At 36.1% G+C, this 25,348-nt stretch overlaps 1 long non-coding RNA gene across 1 annotated transcript; it reads left to right on the forward strand.

The window, feature by feature from the left end:
- The first annotated feature begins 278 nt into the window (after positions 1 to 278).
- Positions 279 to 24,952, forward strand: LOC141686665 (uncharacterized). The gene is made up of 3 exons (XR_012560769.1): positions 279 to 484; positions 1,532 to 1,723; positions 24,817 to 24,952. It is a non-coding gene; the product is annotated as an uncharacterized LOC141686665 (long non-coding RNA).
- The last annotated feature ends 396 nt before the right edge of the window (positions 24,953 to 25,348 follow it).

Genomic DNA, 25,348 nt, shown 5'->3' on the forward strand with positions numbered 1-25,348 from the left:
TAATCGTTAAAGCGGGTACGAGTTGCATTTCAAAAATACTGTAAAAATTATGAAAAAATTATTTTATTAGTTTCAGGATTTTTAGAAAATTTTAAGATTATTTTGATAATTTCCGAGTTTGTTTTATGTGACACTTGGTTCGATAAATTACGAAACACGAGTCAGAACCGGGCTTGCAAATGGAAAACCAGACACATGTCAATTATTAAAAAATTCACAGAAATGTGGCACCTACTCATTTGTGGCTGTTGCAACGTGTTGCTTGTTTAATAAAAAAATAAAGAAAGAAAGAAAAAGGACACACGCACAAAACCACCCCCTGTTCTGTTTTCTTCCCCGGCGACTTTGCCTTCTTCCCTTTTCTTTTACGGTGGCTCATTCTCTCTCGTTTATTCACCATTTCCTCTGGTTCTTGCTTATTTCGATTGGGCTTTACTGTATATTAATGCTCTGATCGGGCCTTGCTCGAACCGTGAGTGTACATGTATATCTCAGTGTGTGTATATGTGTGAATTCGAAACCGTTGTTCGAGTTTTGCTTGATTTCAGTTCTTAAATATAATTTACTTGATAATTATGTGATATCCACTGATTTCAAATGATTATCGGTGGAAATCCGAGTTCAAACACCCATAGTTGGGTATCGCTGGATTTTTTCCGCCACCGGTGATGAACTCCGGTGAACCGGTGGTGGAAGATGATGATATGAGTCCTAATTAACACCATAAACACATTTCTTGAGTTGCAAGTTGATAATCTTATGCATTTTGAAATTTTGATTTCATTAGTTTGTAAACATAATTAGTTGTATGATTCTGCGATCATGTATTAGGACTATAAGTTAATTTTTATGGCCAAATTGTGATTTTGATTCAAAGGTTTTATTTCCAAAAATTTCAGATTTGATGATTGTCCCTATTTAGTTTGGTTTTGTAATTTTGTTTCGGTTTTGGGATTATAAATTAGGGTGAGATGAAAGTAGATGAAGTGATGGTTGATTTGAGATGTAATTGGTATTTTGTTGGTAATTTGGGATAGTGTATGTATCCGAATAATACATGCCGAAATTTTGATGTCACTAATTATTATATGCCTCATGAAGTAAGGTCTTGTGTACGAATTTTGAGATTAATTCATCGTTATTAAGTGCATGTTGAGTCAAGAATGTTATAATGTATATACTTGAGTTATTTAATCATAAATTGTTGTGTCGAACTATTATGTGTAAGTCGGAGTATATAATTATATATGTGATTTAGTATATAGTATATGTATGATAGTCGAACATGGTAAGTGGTATATGTGTATATTATGATAAATAGTTGACAACCCTATTTTTTGAAAATGTTGGTTATGCGTATTCTCTGAATGATTCTCGCACCGAATTTTGAGTATGTGGACCCTGACTATTTCGTATGTTATAATAATACGTACAATTACGAGTCGGGATGTGATATCAGAATGGTAGATTTCTTGGCAACGATATGTCAAGCATAATTGAATGTCTAAATTAGGGTATTTCGACTCTGTAGGTTCTAGTCGGGAGACCCGGGAGTTGACATCGGACTAAAGATAGCCTAGTGATCAGTCGACAAGCTCATCAAGGTTCCAAGCGAAGGACCTGAGTGTTGAAGTCGGATCCAGGATAGTCTGATAGTAAGACGATAAAGCCGAGCGTCCAAGTCAGTCCAAGGTCAATCAGAGATAGTTGTAAGCTCTGCAAGGCAAGTACCCTGACCATTCTTTTATGGTACAGTATATGTGAATAGCTAAGGTTTTAATCTCGTAATGGCACATAAACGTTTCAAGTTACGTATCCCCTATATTTGAAAATGTTGTTTAATTATGTTTTTGGGAAAAAGTAACTTCTGAAAGTACCTATCTTTAAAATATGATTAAAATGAAAAGAAGTTTTGAATAGTGTGTTGTGACAGAACTGTTTTAACAAGAGATAGGTAAATGTGATTTTGGAAACCGGATAAAACAAATCAGATATTGGATAACGTTGCGTAAGTAGCTAATTCGGTTGCGCACCCTATCGTCACCGATTAGTCCAGCATAGTTAATCAGAGACCTAGCTAGTCTCTGCGGATCCAGTTAATTTGTGTGAAAGCCCGATTAGCTTTCCTGGACATTTTGTGTGATAGCCCGACCAACTATCCTAGATAATTTATGTGGAGGCCTGATCAGCCGTCCCTAGATAACATTCAATACATATCTGATTGTGATTGTGGTTCCAGTAATGGAACAAATGGTTTTGTGGTCCTCATAACGGGACAGGTGGTTTAATGGTTCCTGTAATGGAACAGTGGTTTAGGAATGGAAAATAGCATGCTAAAATTGGACTCTGATATTTATACACAGCACACGACCGATGTTATTTTTTTACAGAGCATGCTAGTTTTGAATATCCAGTTTATACATGTTTTATTTATTTTCTAGCAAGTTGTGAATTCTGTTCCTATAACTATTTTATTATAAATCGTTTTACTTTTTATTCATATAGTGGTACTACTGAGCAATTAATTGCTCACCCTTGCAGAATACTTTGTACATATATATTGCAGATGTATATGAGACCTTTCCGTGCGATCAAGGCAGAGTTCCAGTTCTTTTCGTACCAGACTCCTCTGAGGTAGCTGTGTCACACCAATGATGGTCTGTTGAGTTGCTGTATTAGGATAACATTGTCAGAATTGTTTGTAATAAGTTGGTTTTGTGATAATTGTAACCTAAATCATACCTAAACCTGGAAAGATCTTGGTAAAAGGGGCCATGTTAACGGTTTGCTATGATAATGGATTATATCATGTTTATTATTGTTGTTGTTGTTGATGACGTCAACTCCTGACCCCGGGGTTGAGGCCGTCACAGTTGGTATCAGAGCTACAGGTTTGAGTCCCTGATTTAGGTTAGGAGTAAAGTCAAAAGAGTGCGTGAAGGTTTATATACAAATATGATTCAGCAACTCAATTAGAGGAGCGAGTCTATGAGTTCAGTCAAGGGTTTCGGAGGCGTAATCATGACGTCTATTTAGGATTGGCTAGAACTGCCCTAGCTTAGAGTATGTCTCCTTCGTATATGTAATATTGGTAATGTCCGATAGAGATTTCTAGTTCCCTCTCGAGAAAATGAGTCTGGTTACGAGAATTCAGTTTCTGAGAGGATCCTTAATGTGTCAGCGGAAGAAACATCCATATTATCCCTAGTTATTGCATTTTCTATGCCAAGTGATGTTGTTGGACCAAGTGTGCGACCTCAGTGAGTTCAGATGGAATGATAATAGTCAGCGGCTGCTATGCCAGCTGTAACACCCCCAAATCCGGGGTCGGGGATTCGGGTTGTCACGAGTTCCATATCCCTTAACAACACTTAATCTTAACAATCAACCAATTACTGCATACTGTGACCCCACAATATACACAAACACACACCGCAAGTTATAGTCTCAGAGATGAATACCCAAAAAATAACACAAGTCATTTTATTCCACAATTATAAGCCATTACACCTTAAAAGGGTTTCTAAATAAATTTACATTTCTTTGCCATTATTACAATTCATAAATATACATAAATCTGGTACATCAGAAGTTGAAAGCCTAGCCTATTGGTAGATCCTACCTCGGCTATAACGACATCAACGCCTACAGGAAATTGCGGAACGTTTCCTAACCGCTTGCGAATCGGGAGCTTGGTCCTGTTCATATTTTCTATCTGTTGTTATGTGATGAAAGAAGAAAGCAAGGGTGAGCAACAAGCCCACCAAAATAATATGTATATTGATTAACAATATATGAGCATTCTCATAGTACTCATGAAAGTCTTGGTCAAGAGGAAATGAACCAAGCTGATATCTTAACGCGACCAAGTCGCAAAATATTCAGTATATATACATATATACTTTTCAAAATCTTGGAAGTCCTCTTCCATGCATAATATACACAGAGTTCCAGTTTATAACTGTATAAAAATATCATTGCAAGGTGATATAATATATCTGACCTTGTCTCAACGTTTTCCTGAAACCTTTGTATTCATAAGACAATCATTAACTAGATATAAGTTTAAAAGATGAAGTTACAAGATACTCCAATATACTTATATATTTTCCGAATACTACTTGAACTACCACCGTTCAATGTATAAATAGTTCATCCCATAGATTAAGCTACAAGACAAAACTTGTATAGAATCAATCTTTAAAATATCATCAAAATAAAATGAAGTTACGAGATACTTCATTTGATGTAAACATCATTTTGAAAACTGTTCCCTGCCAACACTCCATAATCGCCCAACCGTAGCCTTCCTATCGAAGTGCTCTGGGTAGTGTTGCAGAAATATCCAATTGGGTGATGAACTCATTACGGGAGTTTGTCGCGCCAGGAAGACCACTTATGATGATCAGTCGTAGTAGTGCAACCCCACCATTTTCTACATGTAGAGGAGAACCTGTCGGATTTACTTCTCAACCGAACACTGGACTCCTAAGGAATGTACCATCTTAGCGGAACTTCCAGGCCATTTCGGCCAATATAATAAGGTTGTGCCGGCGCCACTCGACCACTTACGCCACTCCTAGTTCAGATGAAATCCATGACTCTGAAACGTAAAACTCGTCCCCACTTTCCCCAAGTAGAAACTTGTTGATACGGCTCCACCAAGAAGTCGTATCTAGTTGGAAAGGAAAACTCACCGATATTTCTCAGGCGATGCCTGTTAATGGATTAACTTGTTCCAAGAATTTTACTTCCCGAGTATTGGGTAAGTAATCAAAAACTCTTTTATCAAAATAACAACTTGGTTGCGAATATAAAACACACCACAGAGCCGGATCCCTCAGGTTTTGAGCGAATATTTAAATCCCCTTTGAAAGGAAGATCTTAAATATAAAAAAAAAATAAGTTTTGGGGTCCGCTCTAACTTTTGAAATCATTTTGAAGGCTCGCAAACATTTTTAAGAATGTTTGGAGTAGTGCTGATTTAATGAAATAAATCAGTCCCAATTTATTAGAAAATATCCGAATATTATTATTTAAATAATATTCTCATAACGAATAATCTTTATAAAAATAATTGAAGTAGAAGTTTTAAGACTTATGCTTGAAATGAATATTAAATAACCAAATATATACTTATACGAAAGTACTATCTTTATTTGAATAATCAAAAGCGAGTTTGATTATCGATACATTATTCCTTAATAAAATAAAGAAAAATAATTAGTAATTAGTCGGAGTCATAAGGCCTCGAATGAATATTCAAGATAATATTCATTAATAAAATAAACGGAGTCATAAGCCCTCGAATGAATATTCAAAATAATCTTCATTAATAAAATAAAGTTATCGAATAAACATTATTCGAATAATAGTTTTAAAAACTATTCATATATATATAAATATATATATATATTATACTCGGGAGCATCGACTCCCGGTTTTAGAAAAATGTATACCTTTGGGTCCCCTATACTAAGGGTATATGCAAATTGCTGCTTATCTCTAGCATAGGTATTATCAACTGAATCAACAGATATATGTATCAATATTACGAAACGGGCATGCATATATAACATATCACATGCTACAATATATCGCAAGAATTTGCTAATTTAACCATCATGCATCTATCACAAGATAATGCATATACATATGTATACATCACAACAATTGTATAACGGGTAGAATACTTGCCTGAGCGACTGGGGGTTACAAATGGCTTGGGACGAGTCTGGTAACCTATAAACAACATATAAGTTAGAATTAAACCCAAGTCACTTATCAATCTATACTTTAACCAATTTAGACTCTAACGCTCGCTTTGCGCTTACTGATTCTCTTAAGTCGCTCGAGTACCCTCGGCTCCACCATTTTTAATAAATCAACCATTACGTGTTTTAAGGCGATTCCTTCGCGAGTGTCTTACCAACTACCTAATACACTTTACATAATTGTTTCATAATCCAATCAGTCCTTTTAGGTCTTTAACATATGTTTCAAAGTAAGGCGAGGGGTAATGATTCGTTCGTGAAATGTCGTTACTTAAAACGGTCGTTTCTCCTAAACCGTACATCGGAATCAAACGAACTACATATCAAAACGAAGCTCGTAACATGAACTATCTAATCATGGCAATGGTAAAACCTAACAGTGAGTTCAAGGGTTCTGATGTTAAGAACAAAAACAGTCTACGGTAAATCGGGCATTACGACGGCTATGTTTACGTGATTTCCCAAAATTTTACCAAACCAATTCAACACCAAACCATCACCAATCAATCCCAATACAACCATATGACAATATCACTTATAAACCACTTTAAACCATTTAAACCAAGCCCAAATCATACCATGAATCATCAAGAACAACTAGTGCTACTCTTAACTTCCAAAATCAACAAAAACACTTAATAACTAAGATCTCAACATGACAAAGCAACTACTACACTTAATCTATCATTCCATCATCATAATCATTTATACCAAACAACTTAATGCTAAGATAATTTAGAGTTATACCTTCCTTGAAGCTTTTAATCAATGAAAGATCCTTGGAATGCCTATGGAAGCCTTGATATATGCTTAAGCTACCTTGAACTTTCATAAAAATCAAGAAAACCAAAGTTATTTCTTGAAAGTTACTATTAACCATCTTCTTCCTTGATTTATTGGAAGAGATTGTGAAGGAATTAGAAGCTTAAACTCATAGGATAGCTATATCTATGTATAAGGAACCTTAGATAATTACCTCGTGATTTAACAAAGCTTGGATCTTGGTTTTGGATTTTTCTTTCCTTTAAAAATGAAAAAACCCGAGAGCTTGATGAAGAAATGAGATAGCTTTTTGTTTTTGGTGAAAATGAAATGTTTTGGCTTGGTTGGTTGTTTTTTTTTGATTTGTTTTGTTTTGTTTTCTTACCTTTTACCATGGTAACTTTTGTGTGGTTCTAAATCAACCAACAACACACTTGCTTTGGTCATGCTTATGTCACCATGTGATGTCACCCTCCCACCTTTGTCCTCTTCTCATTGGTTTGATGACATCATCCCCACTAATCTCTTTGATTAGCTTCTAATTACTTGGCTAATGACCGCTGATCTGTTATACGGTTCACTTAACTTTCGTTTTCGTTTATCGTTTGAGGGATCATACCCGGGATCTTATTACTTGGGTTCCCTTAACCTTTCTCAATACATTATATTCCTTTTATGATCCTCTCTTACAATCCTTGAATTTAAATCCTTTTTATCCTGTTACCTTATACTCAATTCTTTCGATATCTGGTGGATTTTCGGGAAAAATCAAAGTGTTCGAATTTGGATTCTGACGATCTTTGCATACACTTATATCCCATATAAAGTACTAATAAGATCTCAGAATAACAATAGAAGAACCCCTACATAGTGTGGCATGAGAAGTTTTCTTATTCAGCAAAATCACTATTCATAAGGGTTTCAAAAATTCCAAAATTTGGGGTTATTACAGTCTCCCCTCCTTAAAAGGATTCCGTCCCGGAATCAGATAGAAAATGAATAGGGATACTCTCTTAACATTGCACTTTCTAACTCTCGAGTAAATTTTCCCACATTGTGGTTCTTCCGTCAAAATCTGAATAGTTTGATAACCCTTCTCCTAAGCACTTGTTCCTTTTTCAATCTATAACCCTTCCTGGTTGCTCCATATAGGTTACGTCTGGTTGCATGTCTAGGCGCTCATATGCTCCTATTTATCTGGCATCTGAATTACACTTCCTTAACATTGATACGTGAAACACGTTATGACTTGCTACATGTTCGGGGGTAGGGCTAGCTCATATGCTAACTCCCCAATACGTCTTAATATATCCAAGGGTCCAACAATTTGTGGACTTAGCTTTCATTTCTTTCCGAACCTCATCAATCCTTTCCAAGGGAATACCGATAACAACACTAGGTCCCCTATTTCATACTCTTTGTCCTTTCGAGTCAAATCAGCATACTTCGTGTTCCCATCTTGGGCTACTACCAGCCGTCCTCTGATTAAATCTATTATATCCTTGGTCCTTTGGACCATTGCTGGTCTGAGCATCTTGCGCTCTACAACTTCATCCTAACATAAGGGGGATCGAAATTGTCTTCCCTCAAAGATCTCATAAGACGACATCTCGATACCTGACATACGATCTATTATTGTGAGAAAACTCAACCCGCGTTAAGTGATCATTCCAAATTCTTTCAAGTCTATTGCACAGATTCTCATTATAGCTTTTAGCATTTGAGCTTTTGCTTCTCCATACCAATTCTTTTCCTGTTCGTAATCGCTACTACCTTCCGTTCCTAATAATATACTGGTTATATTCTTGCTCGTTAGCGTCTTATAACCTTTTAATAACTACGTCAACCTTAGTATCATGAATGTGTTTCCATTCCGAATACCACCATAACTTTACTACTCCTTTTTTAGCTGTTTCTATTTTCCAAAGTTTGATCAATCATATAGAAGTAAAGGAATTTGTTGAGAGATCACTATGATCATGAACACTTGTTCTATTGCATAGTTAGTACAGAAGGTGGCCAGCCTTTAGTACTTGACAAGCAATTAAACAACATGTGGTATCCTACTAGGCTTCTATCACACAGATAGATAGTCATTCGGCAATACCTCCCCTTCTAAAAGGGTTGTTCTTCTCAGCTTATATGAAATGAAAAGGAGAGAAAAGAACGAATTGAAGAGAATTGTATATATATATAATATACTGCCACAAAATATCTGGCTTGGAATCTACCTCTGAACTATAGAGGTTTGTCATAGGAGAACAAAACATATACGTATATATATATATCAACATCAAGTATTACAACATCGTATTTTACATGCCTAAATATTTTTGCTATTCCGTCCATCATTCTATGGACCCATGCTCTTCCTCGAGCTTATACCCAATCACCTTTGAAACTCCCTCGACATCGAAAATCGAATCTGGAATCTCATTTTATACATCATCGTTACTAGAATTTTATGCTTGCACTGCAACCTTCCTCGTATAGTAATATGACTCTCTATTGATAAGAAGGAATAAGTATTCAATAGGTAGATAATCTACTTAATTAGTCTATCAATGATAACTTATACACCACCACGACCCGATTAGTGGTACTCAATCTCAACATCCATTCCAATACAACTCTCATGGTTGTAATCGACTCATTGCTCGCAGAATCATTGCTGCACTACTAGGGTCCACCGTTGACCTACTGTAATCATTCATTTTCCATAAAGTTTTAATAACTAACTATACGGAGTCCATGCATCTCGTATCGAATTCTTCTAAGGATGTAACATGATCACCGTTCATGATTCATAAAGAACACTCCTGAACTTGACGTAGATATGACATGAAGCAGATAAAATTGCAGAAGAGTTTCAATGAAAGCAACGATAGCAGGTTAATACCATTCTTAATCGTATGTCTTTATTGGGAGACATGCATCTCAAAGGTTCATTTAGTCATTTCGTAACATGGTCCTGGCTTATCTCAAGATAGTACCTTCTAAGATAGATAGCCCACTCATGGCGATTATATGAATTAAACCTTTACCAAACTACTATTACAGTTGGGTATTGCACAATCATCAGAAGGAATGTCAATCTTCCAACCCATAATACAACCTTTACGGCTTCAACCATTATCACTGTATTCCTCTGGCACGAGCACCTATAATTGCTCTCTTACACTTAAAGTGTCGGCCACCTCTTTGGCCTTTCCTGATAGTAAAATTTCCTTACAATTAATGTCGTTTTAACCACCTCCAGATAAATTTTCTACCTCATTTCAATCACTGTTTATGTGAAGATGTTTTCCTTAAAATCTGATGAGTAAAAAAATATCACCATTTTTTTCCATAAGTTATTGCCTCAGTCTTTAGAGGTTAATCACTGTCACGACTGACTCTCAATCATACTTAGAACATCTTTTATCTTAGGCCCTAATTGCCCTGAACAATTTCGACCTTTACTGGTTCGATCCATACTTTCTCGTGGTTTAACACGTGCCCCACTTGGCATCATTATAATTACGTCATATTTCCTTTATCAACATTTCTATTCTTGAGAATTTTGAATATTACCTTTCTCCTTGTAAAACCTCTAAGGTTATCCCTGAATCGTTCCTCCTGTATTCCCTAGATACAGGGCATATCAAAATACCCTATACTAATACTAGAACCATTGTCTATATGTTTCTGAAAAATTTCTCCACTGATACTTAAAGGTTGTTATTACCTTAATCTTTTCCAATCCATACTGTCAAAACTCATACTATCCCTATTAAGGGTGAAATGCCAACCTTTATGCATTCCCCTAGGATTCATTTTAAGTTACCGATGTTCTATCTTTAATTCCACCTTTAAAAAGGTACATGCATCCTTTCATGGATAAATCAAGTCATATATCCCTGATAAGGGTGCCTTATTCAATCCTTCCCACCTCGATAGTATTTGCCAAATTTCACAATAACATCCGTATTCAAAATGAGGTCAATCAATATGGCCTCCAAAAGATAACAACGGTTATCTACTTTTCTTGCCTGATTCAGTAATGATAACAGGGATGTTCTAGAAGATATTGGTCGTGTTCAACGTGAACCTTTTAGTTCTAACTACTCATTTACCTCTTTTATTTATCTCAATAGTCATCTCAATATTGGGATATCTTTCATACCTGGCGTCTCCCTTTCTGGGTATCATTTCACATGTGTTACTTACACTTCACATTCTTGAAGGTCACTTCCTTCATCCAATTTTCTAATTTCTTACTTTCTTGTCTCCTTAGTCCATCCGTGTTTCCTTATTAATCAATCGATCTATCTCAAATTTTCATCGAATACTGTCAACTTCAAGGGAATTAACTATACGTATCGCTTATCCCTTCAAACCTTGAATTTATCTCATGATCAGTCACCATCGCGCTGATGATGACACACTTCTCTATATTTATTGCAAGGGTTTCTTAGGGTTTCCCATACCTAACTCCCTTATCACTTCTCAACTCTATTTCCTTTATATCCCTTTATACTCCTGCCCTTTTCAGTCTTTTATTTTCGTTTCCATTACAAGCATTTCACGAACCCACTAATCATTGACTTCAAACATCACGTCGTTCTGGGATTCTTGTCCTCCAGACGAATCTTGACAACTTTTACAATCTTAGACTCATAACTCATCATATCCGTCCGCCTTTGTTCTGGCTCTTAAAGCTTTTACACTATCTCCATAACCTTGGGATTTACTCTCTCGAAAAAAATTTCACTGAACTTTAATCAGTTTATTATAATCTCTTGCTCCGTGCCTTCCTTGGCCTTTCACCAGCGGGTGGCCTCTCTCTTAGGAGGGTAAGTGACAAAAAATAGTTTTTTGTGATTCGTCCATCATTTAGAATCTCAAATGATTCCTATATTTCCTTTAGCCAGGCTCTTGCCTCGACTGGGTCAGCTTGTTCCTTGGAACTCTAAGGGCTTAGCGACTTAAAGGTCCTGAAAGAATTTCACACCACATTGTTTCCTCAAGGTGGTGGTTAGGGGTAAAAGTATAAGTTTTGTTTTAGGCAGGTCCATGGATTGCCCAATAGGAGTACCATCCTGGTTCTTCCTATCTTGCTCGACTTCTGTTTTCTCAGTCTAAATATTTCTTCCTACTCCCCATAATTGGGGTCATCTTTTAATTTAAAATCCTCATTTTCCACTTCATTATATTCTGGGTTCCTTATAGCTTAATTACGACTTTCCTGATTATCACATTCAAGGTTTGCCCCTTATCTTATTCCTCATGGGGGCATAATGCTTGGAATTTTTTTGTTTGAGAATCTCTGGATATTTGTCTTATTTACTTTGCTTAAGTCTTTCCTTCGTTCCGTCCTTGCATGATTGCAAATTATGAATTCTCAAGTTCTATAAACTTCATGACACTCTCTTAAGTGTTAATAGTGCAATTAACAATATAAACTTATCACAAACAGACTGATCCGAACTGAAATTAACGAATATATACATAACCATTTGTTCGAGGGTACAACAACTGAACAGAGTCGAAAAGAGGATTCCTCACTTCTTAATATTAAGAAAAGGAATATACTAATAAAGAGAATTACATCATTTGATCTGATCGCTTCTATCCCAAAAGTACTACCATAGATAATCATCTAGTCATTAAAACTAATCATTCATAATTTAAGCTAATCCTCCAAAAGAGGTGCTACATGAAATTCTTGTCAGATTGCTCAGACTCTGCACACTATTATGGATCAAGAAATGCGGGTACACACGACATCCCTAACCTGCTCCATTAAAGCGGTGATGAGATCTAGGATAGTTGCAAGTAGAGCTGGATCAATCTGACCCTCAAGATGGCCTCTAGCTGTAACACGGGTGGTAGCCTCAATCCTTTCCATGCTATGAGCTAATCCTGCCGGAAGTACCCCACCCTCAATCCCCGGTGCAGTAAGTCGATCCAACAGATCACTCCTAACATTACGGGCCTCAGACAGGCCACCCAAAGTCATATAATAATTGGCGATAAGAGAAGCCTGAGTGGTAGCATCTAGCAGTCCATGGGGTGCAGGTGGTGCAGACCCAGGAGATCCAAATGGATAACCTAGCACGGTATCAGGTGACAATGGTGCAGGAGATAAAGGTGGCATTTCCTCTGTAGGTGCTGGGCTCTATACAGGGGAGGGAATAGGAATTGGTGGAACCTCATGGATGTCTTCAGGAACCTCTGGAAGAGGGTCTGATACTGGTGTAATTGGTACCGTGGAAGGCCCCACTCCTCCTGCCCTCATTAACCTTTGTGCCCTTGGTAACTCTTTATCCTCTAGTGCCACCCTCGCGGCCATTCTTGCTCTGGTAGTCGCCCTGACTACGGTCATCAATTCCTCAGCGGTCCTCTCTTCATTCTCGCCAGGATCCTCCCCGAGATCCTCCTCAGCAACAATCCCTTCTGGGATAACATCCTCAACCGTAACATTCTCAATATGAATCTCATATGGTCCCTCGTTAGGGTACTCTATCGGATTCACAATTTGATCTCCAACATGTAATAATACATCCTCATGCTGATGCTCCTGAACCTCAGGGTTCGGTGCCCCGCTTCCCTATACGAGAACGAACTATGTTACTATCATAATATTTATAAGGGTTCCCGTAAGGGTTTTAACTGTCAGTACTACGTTAAGTAGTCCGACCATGAACTTGGCAAGAGTTCTTATTATCTGAGTGAACTTATTATCTTAACGTCACATCATCTCTGAGGTTTATAACCCTTAGCTCTGATACCATTTCTGTAACACCCCCAAATCTGGGGTCGGGGATTCGGGTTGTCACGAGTTCCATATCCCTTAACAACACTTAATCTTAACAATCAACCAATTACTGCATACTGTGACCCCACAATATACACACACACACCGCAAGTTATAGTCTCAGAGATGAATACCCAAAAAATAACACAAGTCATTTTATTCCACAATTATAAGCCATTACACCTTAAAAGGGTTTCTAAATAAATTTACATTTCTTTGCCATTATTACAATTCATAAATATACATAAATCTGGTACATCATAAGTTGAAAGCCTAGCCTATTGGTAGATCCTACCTCGGCTATAACGACATCAACGCCTACAGGAAACTGCGGAACGTTTCCTAACCGCTTGCGAATCGGGAGCTTGGTCCTGTTCATCTTTTCTATCTGTTGTTGTGTGATGAAAGAAGAAAGCAAGGGTGAACAACAAGCCCACCAAAATAATATGTATAATGATTAACAATATATGAGCATTCTCATAGTACTCATGAAAGACTTGGTCAAGAGGAAATGAACCAAGCTGATATCTTAACCTGACCAAGTCGCAAAATATTCAGTATATATATATATATATATATACTTTTCAAAATCTTGGAAGTCCTCTTCCATGCATAATATACACAGAGTTCCAGTTTATAACTGTATAAAAATATCGTTGCAAGGTGATCTAATATATCTGACCTTGTCTCAACATTTTCCTGAAACCTTTGTCATTCATAAGACAATCATTAACTAGATATAAGTTTAAAAGATGAAGTTACAAGATACTCCAATATACTTATATCTTTTCCGAATACTACTTGAACTACCACCGTTCAATGTATAAATAGTTCATCCCATAGATTAAGCTACAAAACAAAACTTGTATAGAATCAATCTTTAAAATATCATCAAAATAAAATGAAGTTACGAGATACTTCATTTGATGCAAACATCATTTTGAAAACTGTTCCCTGCCAACACTCCACAATCGCCCAACCGTAGCCTTCCTATCAAAGTGCTCTGGGTAGTGTTGCAGAAATATCCAATTGGGTGATGAACTCATTACGGGAGTTTGCCGCGCCAGGAAGACCACTTACGATGATCAGTCGTAGTAGTGCAACCCCACCATTTTCTACATGTAGAGGAGAACCTGTCGGATTTACTTGTCAACCGAACACTGGACTCCTAAGGAATGTACCGTCTTAGTGGAATTTCCAGGCCGTTTGGGCCAATATAATAAGGCTGCGCCGGCGCCACTCGACCACTTACGCCACTCCTAGTTCAGATGAAATCCATGACTCTGAAACGTAAAGCTCGTCCCCACTTTCCCCAAGTAGAAACTTGTTGATACGGCTCCACCAAGAAGTCGTATCTAGTTGGAAAGGAAGACTCACCAATATTTCCCAGGCGATGCCTGTTAATGGATTAACTTGTTCCAAGAATTTTACTTCCCGAGTATTGGGTAAGTAATCAAAAACTCTTTTATCAAAATAGCAACCTGGTTGCGAATATAAAACACACCACAGAGCCGGATCCCTCAGGTTTTGAGCGAATATTTAAATCTCCTTTGAAAGGAAGATCTTAAATATATAAAAATAAATGAGTTTTGGGGTCCGCTCTAACTTTTGAAATCATTTTGAAGGCTCGCAAACATTTTTAAGAATGTTTGGAGTAGTGCTGATTTAATGAAATAAATCAGTCCCAATTTATTAGAAAATATCCAAATATTATTATTTAAATAATATTCTCATAACGAATAATCTTTATAAAAATAATTGAAGTAGAATTTTTAAGACTTATGCTTGAAATGAATATTAAATAACCGAAGATATACTTATACGAAAGTACTATCTTTATTTGAATAATCAAAAGTGAGTTTGATTATCGATACATTATTCCTTAATAAAATAAAGAATAATAATTAGTAATTAGTCGGAGTCATAAGGCCTCGAATGAATATTCAAGATAATATTCATTAATAAAATAAACGGAGTCATAAGCCCTCGAATGAATATTCAAAATAATCTTCATTAATAAAATAAAGTTATCGAATAAACCTTATTCGAATAATAGTTTTAAAAACTATTCATATATATATATATATATTATACTCGGAAGCATCGACTCCCGATTTTAGAAAAATGTATACCTTTGGGTCCCCTATACTAAGGGTATATGCAAATTGCCGCTTATCTCTAGCATAGGTATTATCAACTGAATCAACAGATATATGTATCAAGATTACGAAACAGGCATGCATATATAACATATCACATGCTACAATATATCGTAAGAATTTGCTAATTTAACCATCATGCATCTATCACAAGATAATGCATATACATATGTATACATCATAACAACAGTATAACGGGTAGAAAACTTGCCTGAGCGACTGGGGGTTACAAATGGCTTGGGACGAGTCTGGTAACCTATAAACAACATATAAGTTGGAATTAAACCCAAGTCACTTATCAATCTATACTTTAACCAATTTAGACTCTAACGCTCGCTTTGCGCTTACTGATTCTCTTAAGTCGCTCGAGTACCCTCGGCTCCAGCATTTTTAATAAATCAACCATTACGAGTTTTAAGGCGATTCTTTCGCGAGTGTCTTACCAACTGCCTAATACACTTTACATAATTGTTTCATACTCCAATTAGTCCTTTTAGGTCTTTAACCTATGTTTCAAAGTAAGGCGAGGGGTAATGATTCGTTCGCGAAATGTCGTTACTTAAAACGGTCGTTTCTCCTAAACCGTACATCGGAATCAAACGAACTACATATCAAAACGAAGCTCGTAACATGAGCTATCTAATCATGGCAATGGTCAAAACCTAACAGTGAGTTCAAGAGTTCTGATGTTAAGAACAAAAACAGTCTACGGTAAATCGGGCATTACGACGGCTATGTTTACGCGATTTCCCAAAATTTTACCAAACCAATTCAACACCAAACCATCACCAATCAATCCCAATACAACCATATGACAATATCACTCATCAACCACTTTAAACCATTTAAACCAAGCCCAAATCATACCATGAATCATCAAGAACAACTAGTGCTACTCTTAACTTCCAAAATCAACAAAAACACTTAACAATTAAGATCTCAACATGACAAATCAACTACTACACTTAATCTATCATTCCATCATCATAATCATTTATACCAAACAACTTAATGCTAAGATAATTTAGATTTATACCTTCCTTGAAGCTTTTAATCAATGAAAGATCCTTGGAATGCCCATGGAAGCCTTGATCTATGCTTAAGCTACCTTGAACTTTCATAAAAATCAAGAAAAGCAAAGTTATTTCTTGAAGGTTACTATTCACCATCTTCTTCCTTGATTTATTGGAAGAGATTGTGAAGGAATTAGAAGCTTAAACTCATGGGATAGCTATATCTATGTATAAGGAAACTTAGATAATTACCTCATGATTTAACAAAGCTTGGATCTTGGTTTTGGATTTTTCTTTCCTTTGAAAATGAAAAAACCCGAGAGCTTGATGAAGAAATGAGATAGCTTTTTGTTTTTGGTGAAAATGAAATGTTTTGGCTTGGTTGGTTGTTTTTTTTTGATTTGTTTTGTTTTGTTTTCTTACCTTTTACCATGGTAACTTTTGTGTGGTTCTAAATCAACCAACAACACACTTGCTTTGGTCATGCTTATGTCACCATGTGATGTCACCCTCCCACCTTTGTCCTCTTCTCATTGGTTTGATGACATCATCCCCACTAATCTCTTTGATTAGCTTCTAATTACTTGGCTAATGACCGCTGATCTATTATACGGTTCGCTTAACTTTCATTTTCGTTTATCGTTTGAGGGATCATACACGGGATCTTATTGCTTGGGTTCCCTTAATCTTTCTCAATACATTATATTCCTTTTATGATCCTCTCTTACAATCCTTGAATTTAAATCCTTTTTATCCTGTTACCTTATACTCAATTCTTTCGATATCTGGTGGATTTTCGGGAAAAATCAAAGTGTTCGAATTTGGATATTGACGATCTTTACATACACTTATATCCCATATAAAGTACTAATAAGATCTCAGAATAACAATAGAAGAACCCCTACATAGTGTGGGATGAGAAGTTTTCTTATTCAGCAAAATCACTATTCATAAGGGTTTCAAAAATTCCAAAATTTGGGGTTATTACAACAGCCAACTCTCATAGTGAATGTGGATCAATACTGTGGTTTATATCTTGAACCTTTATACTTCTTTATTGAGACGTATTTTATTTCCAGAGTAATTGTGTACTATCCCATAAGTTGTTTATTTTTCCTGTGAGAAAATTAAGAACGTGAAGTAAGCAACTTAGGGTTCCGTTGATCTCATTACAAATCAGATTCTCCCCGTCCTATTTGTGAATTTTTTATTTAAACATTGTTTCCTTCCGCGGTGATTCTGTTAGTTGATTGAGGGCAGATAATGCATACGATTTGACTAGTTATCTGTGTGACAAAGGGTCTGGTGGGACGCCACCGAATTATGTGTTGTATACTATACGGTACCAAGAATGGCCATCTTACGTACCTGTATGGTTGCTCTCAGTCTTATTTATGTCTTCTTCATTTTTCCTCATTGTACCCTTGATTCCTTGATTTTAAAATTTCATTTGAAGTTCCGAGGCAATGAATCGTTAGTAGCTTTTATAATTAGACAGCCCTGTCTATTAAAAGTAAATAAGAGTTGATTATCCGGAGGGATAGAAGTTTTACATCCGGTTGCTACTTCAGAAATGAAAATAGTAGAGAGGATTCATGATTCAATTTTGAAGGTTGTAGCTTTAGAAAAGTTAACTCCGACGAAGATGGGTTATTTGCAAGAGATATAAAATCACCTTGGGATGGATGGTTGATTGAAACCTAGACTAGTGCGTCATCCAAGTCCGGGATTCCTAAAGTTTGACATGACCTACCAGTTTACCCTTTTTGGTTGGTGACTAGTATAGTCCGTCTAGTTTCGCGGTATATCGAATTGTTAATGCTGTATTCTTAATGGTGCTGGGAGGTTGATCAGTTGTTGTTAGATTGAGAAGTCATGCTATAGTGTTTAGTATTTTTATATTTTTGTTTCTCTGCACTGTTGTTGATTCTGCTACTTTTATCGTTGCTATTGTTGTTAGTGTTGTTAATCTAGATATCTTTTCTAAATGGATCCTGATAATAAAGATATGGGTGCTTTGATTGGGAAGCATTTTCCTGACACAGGTGCACCATTGGAACAGTGATATTTTTGTTTTACATCCTCGTTATGTTTTTGAATAAATTCCCTGTTACATTTCAGGAAAATGCCACCCAAGAAAGTTATCCAGTCTAAAGAAAATAGTAATAGTTTTGCCGAGGGTCCGGCTATAAATGAAATTCTAGATTTGTTGCACCAGCAGAAGCAACAACAGTTGTAGTTAATCCAACAGATTTAGCAGCAACAATATCAGCAAAGAGAGCCCAACCAAACTACTAGTTTCAAGTCCTTCCAGTCTGTTAAGCCCCCAGAGTTTAAATGCAAAGTGGACCCTGTTACTGCCAGAAATTGGCTTAAGGAAGTGGAAAAGGCATTTACCCTCACTCAGGTAAATGACGATCTTAAAACGGATTATGCGAGTTACTTTCTTAAGAATGAAGCAAATTATTGGTGGGAATCCACTCGTGCGTTGGAAGGAGAAGGCCCTGTTTCTTGGATGAGATTTACAGAATTGTTCTTGGAGAAGTATTTTCCAGATTGTCTAAGGAATCAGTTGGAAGTCGAGTTTTTAGAACTGAAATAAGGTGAAAGAAGCGTGTTGGAGTATGAGGCCAAGTTTACAGTATTGGCCCGATTAGTTCCTAAATATGTAAGTACGGAGGCCCAAAAGGCAAGGAGGTTTCAACAAGGGCTGAAGCCTGAAATTCACAGAGGAGTTGTGGCATTGCAACTCAAGATATACTCTTTCGTAGTTCAGGTCGCCCTAGTAATGGAAAGTGACCAGAAGTTGGCTGTTAAGGAAGAGGGTGATAAGAAAAGGAAGTCTGAAGGTGTTATAGATGGGGTTGACGAAGGAGAATCCAGTCAGGAGTTTCAAAATCGGTTTGGCCGAAACAGGAGTAAAAGATTCTAGAGACAGAGTTTCTCTCATGCTAGGTCTAGTACTACTTCAGTTGCTTCCACTCCATCCCAGTTAGTCAAGTCAGCAGTGGATTGCAAGTCCTGTGATAGGAGACACAATGGTTCGTGCAAAAAGAATGTTCAATGGTTCAAATGTGGTCATAAGGGTCATTATGCGTTAGAATGCAATCCAGAAAATCCAGGAGTTACTTGTTACAATTGTGGGGAGGTTGGGCATATTGCAAAGAGTTGTGGAATGGCTACTCAAGATACTACATCCCAATGGCCAACATCCAGCACAGCTAGAGGCAGAACCTTCAAAGTGACCAAGAGATCGAACGCCTAGGACTTGGACGTAATTGCAGGTGCATTTTCTCTCAATTCCCTACATGTTAAAGTTTTATTTGGTTTAGAAGCGTATAAGCCTTTAATACCAAAGAGATGTGTGAGTAAAACGAATTTGATATTAGAAGACTTAACCGAGTCTTTAACCATAAAGTGGTCAATCAAGATGGACTTTCATTGAGTCACTTTTGTCTTAACTGTCAATTAGAATCCATGAGTATTCTTTTAAAATAATCCGAGACACTTCGAGCTAAAAAAATTTGATGTGATTTTAGGAACGGATTGGTTGTTCTGTCATAAGGCAAATATTTATTTTTCAGAAAACGGGAATTGTAAAGTGTACGGAAGCCAATAGTAAGGTAGGTTTCTAAGGCCAGAAGCAAGATAAAAAAGTTCTTCCAATTATGCGAGAAAATGAGTTAATAAGCCAGGGATATAAGGTAGATCCACCATATGTAGAGATAAGAGGAATAAAGCACTGAAGCTGGAAGGAGTTTGAATAATAAGTGAATGCCCTGGAGTCTCTCCAGAGGCTAGTGGAAATGAAATAGTTAGTTAAGTAATTGCGGAAGTTTTGGAAATGGAGGTGATCATACCAAGTATATTCCCGTGGGGTGCACCAGTAATGCTATGGGATAAGAGGAATGAAATTATGAGATTATGTACGGATTATCTGGAGTTTAACAAGATGATGAATAGAAATAAGTAACCCTATTTAAAATTGATTACTCATATAATTTAAGTTAGAGAGCGTATTAGTTCTCGAAGGTTGAGTCAAGATCCAGCCATAGGACGTATCAAAGACTGTGGTTAGCATGAGATATGGGCATTGCAAGTTTTGGTGATGTTATTTGGATTAACAAGTGTACCAGTCGTCTCTAAGGATTTAATGAATATATGTATAAGGAATGTATGGATAAGCATAATTGTATTTATTGATAACATTCTCAGCTATTTAATGATTAAGGAAGTCTATGTAGAGCATCCAAGGATTTGCCTACGAAGATTATAAGGGAAGCAACTATACGTTAAGTTCTCAACTATGAATTTTGGTCAAGATTAACAAAAGATTTTGATTATTTCATTAGAAGAAAAACCACCTAAGCAAAGCCGGTGTGGTAACAGATGCCTTCTACAGAAAGAAAGGATTGAATATAACTAAGATAACTGAAGAGTTAATAAAAGAATTGGAAGGAGTAGAAGTTGAAGTTCAAATACTTGAAGGTGATACGAAGTGAATATATGATATTACTTTCCAGCCTTAACTGATGGAAATAAGTAAGAAATGTTCGAATGTTTGGAAACTAAGTTGAAAATAAGTACCACTTATCATCCGTATATGAAGGGTCAAAGTGAGTGAACGATTCAGACCATATAAGTTATCATGCTAGCAGGGGAATGCTACCTTACAAAACCTTGTAAGGATGTAAATATAGAACTCCGCTTATTTGAGATAAATAGGAGAAAAGAAGTTGCCAAGACCTAAGTTAATTCAGTACGCCAAGAACACGGTGGTATTGGTTTGGAAAAGAGTTGAAGCACCTCAGAATAGACAGAAAAAGAACGCGGACTGGTATCGAAAGGATACGGAGGATAGAAATAGGATCGATAGTATTTTTAAAGGTGTTACCTTGAAAAAGGGTTGATTATATTTGAACAAAAGGGCAGCTGAGTCCTAGATATATTGGACCGTTTAAGATACTAAGAAAAATGGGTAAAGTCACCTATAAGTTAGTGTTGTTTCCATAGCTGCAGCATACTCATAGTACGTTTTATGTCTTTATGTCAAGAGAATATATCCTCGATTTGAATCAAGACAGGGCGTACGAACCGATCTAGAACCTAGATCTTAAAAAGTGGGGTCTTAGGAATTAGTTTATATGAATAGTGAGTATGCTTGAATAAATCCTCGAGTAAAAGAGCCTACTTGGGAGTTAGAGCCAGATATAATTGACAAATATCCTTATTTGTTTAATTAGTTCAGATTCTGAGGACATAATCTTTTTTAAGGAGGGAATGATATAATGACTCGTATATGTTTGTATTATTTAAGTGTGTACTTATTAAATAATTAAGTGAATAAAATATGTGTATGGATTCTGTTAGCTCTGTGGTGTTTTATTATTATTAGTTATGTGTTGTTAGTGGCTTACGAGAATTATTTGTATAATTGTTTGTTGAGCTGTATTGTCTCGTTATTACATTTAAAAGTGGTTTTATGGCAGATTTATTTTCATAAATATTTGGATTTCCTCTAAAAATTGTTTTAATGATTTTATAATTCCAGTAATTATTTTTGAGGATTTTATAAAATTTAGAAATCAATATTTCACTAATTATGTAGCCCTGAAGGATTTTCTGATTGTATTTTATTGTAAATTTGATATTAAAATCAGAAATGTTTCAAAAATTACGAAATTCATATTTTATTAAGTTTGTAATATTTCAAGAATTTTAAAATTATTTTGGAGATTTTTTGGATTAAATTCACCTGCACGATGTTTCGTTTAATCGTTAAAAGCGAGTACGAGTTGCGTTTCAAAAATGCTGTAAAAATTATGAAAATTTTATTTTATTAGTTTCGGGATTTTTAGAAAATTTTAAGATTATTTTGATAATTTTAGAGTTTGTTTTATGTGCCATTTGGTTCGATAAATTGTGAAACGTGAGTCAGAACCGGGCTTGCAAATGGAAAACTAGACACGTGTCAATTATTAAAAAAATTCACAGAAATGTGGCAACTACTCATTTGTGGTTGTTGCAACGTGTTGCTTGTTTAATAAAATAAATAAATAAAGAAAAAGGACATACACACAAAACTAACCCCCTGTTCTGTTTTCTTCCCCGACGACTTTGCCTTCTTCCCTTTTCTTTTACGGCGTCTCGTTCTCTCTCGTTTATTTACCATTTCCTCTAGTTCTTGCTTATTTCGATTGGGCTTTGTTGTATATTGATGCTCTGATCGGGCCTTGCTCGAACCGTGAGTGTACATGTGTGTCTCAGTGTGTGTATATGTGCGAATTCGAAACCCTTGTTCGAGTTTTGCTTGATTTCGGTTCTTAAACATAATTTACTTGATGATTCTGTGATACCCATTGATTTATCGATGGAAATCCGAGTTTGAACACCCATAGTTGTGCATGGACGGATTTTTGCCACCACAGGTGATAAACTCTGGTGAACCGGTGGTGGACGATGATGATATGAGTCCTAATTAACACTATAAACATATTTCTTAAGTTGTAAGTTAATAATCTTATGCATTTTGAAATTTTGATTTCGTTAGTTTGTAAATATAATTAGTTGTATGATTGTGCGATCATGTATTACGACTATAAGTTAATTTTTATGGCCAAATTGTGATTTTGATTCAAAGATTTTATTTCCAAAAATTTCAGATTTGATGTTTATCCCCATTTAGTTTGGTTTTGTGATTTTGTTTCAGTTTTGGGATTATAAATTAGGGTGAGATGAAAGTAGATGAAGTGATGGTTGATTTGAGATGTAATTGGTATTTTGTTGGTAATTTGGGATAGTGTATGTATCCAAATAATACATGCCGAAATTTTGTTGTAACTAATTGTAATATGCCTCATGAAGTAAGGTCTTGTGTACGGGTTTTGAGATTAATTCATCGTTATTAAGTGCATGTTGAGTCAAGAATGTTATAATGTATATACTTGAGTTATTTAATCATAAATTGTTGTGTCGAACTATTATGTGTAAGTCGGAGTATATAATTATATATGTGATTTAGTATATAGTATATGTATGATAGTCGAACATGGTAAGTGGTATATGTGTATATTATGGTAAATAGTTGACGACCCTATTTTTTGAAAACGTTGGTTATGCATATTCTCTGAATGATTATCGCACCGAATTTTGAGTATGTGGACCCTGACTATTTCGTATGTTATAATAATGCGTATAATTACGAGTCGGGATGTGATATCGGAATGGTAGATTTCTTAGCAACGATATGTCAAGCATAATCGTATGTCTAAATTAGGGTATTTCGACTCTATAGGTTCTAGTCGGGAGACCCGGGAGTTGACATCGGACTAAAGATAGCCTAGCGATCAGTCGACAAGCTCATCAAGGTTCCAAGCGAAGGACCTGAGTGTTGAAGTTGGATCCAGGATAGTCTGATAGTAAGGTGATAAAGCCGAGTGTCCAAGTCAGTCCAAGGTCAATCAAAGATAGTTGTAAGCTCTGCAAGACAAGTACCCTGACCATTCTTTTATGGTTCAGTATATGTGAATAGCTAAGATTTTAATCTTGTTATGGAATAGAAATGTTTTAAGTTACGTATCCCCTATATTTGAAAATGTTATTTAAATATGTTTTTGGGGAAAAGTAACTTCTGAAAGTACCTATCTCTAAAATGTGATTAAAATGATAGGAAGTTTTGAATAGTGTGCTGTGACAGAACTGTTTTAACAAGAGATAGCTAAAAGTGATTTTAGAAACTGGATAAAATGAATCAGATATTGGATAACATTGTGTAAGTGGCTAATTCGGTTGTGCACCCTATCTTCACCGATTAGTCCAACATAGTTAATCTCTGCGTATCCGGTTAATTTGTGTGAAAGCCCGATCAGCTTTCCTAGACATTTTGTGTGATAGCCCGACCAACTATCCTAGATAATTTGTGTGGAGGCCTGATCAGCCGTCCCTAGATAACATCCAATCCATATCTGATTGTGATTGTGGTTCCAATAACAGAACAAATGGTTTTGTGGTCCTCGTAACGGGACAGGTGGTTTAATGGTTCCTGTAATGGAACAGTGGTTTTGGAAAGGAAAATAGAATGCTAAAATTGGACTCTGGTATACACAGCACACGATCGATGTTATTTTTTTACAGAGCATGCTAGTTTTGAATATCCAAATTATACATGTTTGATTTGTTTTCTAACAAGTTGTGAATTTTGTTCCTATAATTGTTTTATTGTAAATCATTTTACTTGTTATTCATATAGTGGTACTACTGAGCAATTGATTGCTTACCCTTATAGAATACTTTGTACATATGTATTGTAGATGTATAGGAGACCTTTCCGTGCGATCAGGGCAGAGTTCCAGTTCTTTCCATACCAGACTCATCTGAGGTAGATGTGTCAGACCAAGGATGGTCTGTTGAGTTGCTGTATTAGGATAGCATTGTCAGAATCGTTTGTAATAAGTTGGTTTTGTGATAACTGTAATCTAAATCATACCTAAACCTGGAAAGATCTTGGTAAAAGGGGTCATTTTTACGGTTTGCTATGGCAATGGATTATATCAAGTTTATTATTGTTGTTGTTGATGACGTCAACTCCTGACCCCGGAGTTGAGGCCGTCACATTATGCATTTTGTTTTATACTTTGATGTCCCTCCTATTGTTTATCTTGGGTGCCCATCCATCAATCATGACCATAATTTTATGTTCTATTTTTTTCTTTGCATCTATATGTTTATGCTATATTTTTCAAATTTAGATAGTATGAGAAAGATGCAATAAGACATTCAATAAGTTTGATCAATACTGATAAATTTGGGGCTGAATCTTATTAATTACCGTAAGCAAAGTTT

This window comes from Apium graveolens, chromosome 9 (assembly GCF_009905375.1).
Source record: "Apium graveolens cultivar Ventura chromosome 9, ASM990537v1, whole genome shotgun sequence".
Classification (NCBI taxonomy): Eukaryota; Viridiplantae; Streptophyta; class Magnoliopsida; order Apiales; family Apiaceae; genus Apium; species Apium graveolens.